Raw genomic sequence first — 394 nt, forward strand, 5'->3', positions numbered from 1 at the left:
TGAACACGAAAAAAGGTATTCTACTATCGAAAGGGAATGTTTAGCGATCCGCTGGGGAGTAGATTACTTTAGATTCTACCTCCTGGGGCGTGAGTTCAAGTTAGTCACGGATCATGCTCCGTTGTGATGGCTGAACACAGCTAAGACTGATAATGCGCGTATCATGCGATGGGCCCTGGCCCTCCAGCCTTTTCAATTCCGGGTGGCGTATAAGCCAGGAAGGGATAATACAGTTGCTGATTTCTTGTCAAGGTGTGAAGAAGAAGTACTGAGGCACAATAAGGAGGAGGGACAAAGAGAGGCCGTAGTAACACCTGGTAGCGTTTTGAGGGGCGGGATATGTGGGGGAGAAAGGGAGCAGGAGGCCCCCGAAACCCCACGCCCCGGAGCTAAC

General features: G+C 51.3%; 1 protein-coding gene across 1 annotated transcript in view; it reads right to left on the reverse strand.

The window, feature by feature from the left end:
- The window catches only part of COL4A3 (collagen type IV alpha 3 chain), a 114,205-nt gene that overhangs the window by 24,324 nt on the left and 89,487 nt on the right, over positions 1-394 (reverse strand). The window lies entirely within an intron of this gene.

This window comes from Gavialis gangeticus, unplaced genomic scaffold (genome assembly GCF_001723915.1).
Source record: "Gavialis gangeticus isolate Ggan-Ray unplaced genomic scaffold, GavGan_comp1, whole genome shotgun sequence".
Lineage (NCBI taxonomy): Eukaryota > Metazoa > Chordata > Crocodylia > Gavialidae > Gavialis > Gavialis gangeticus.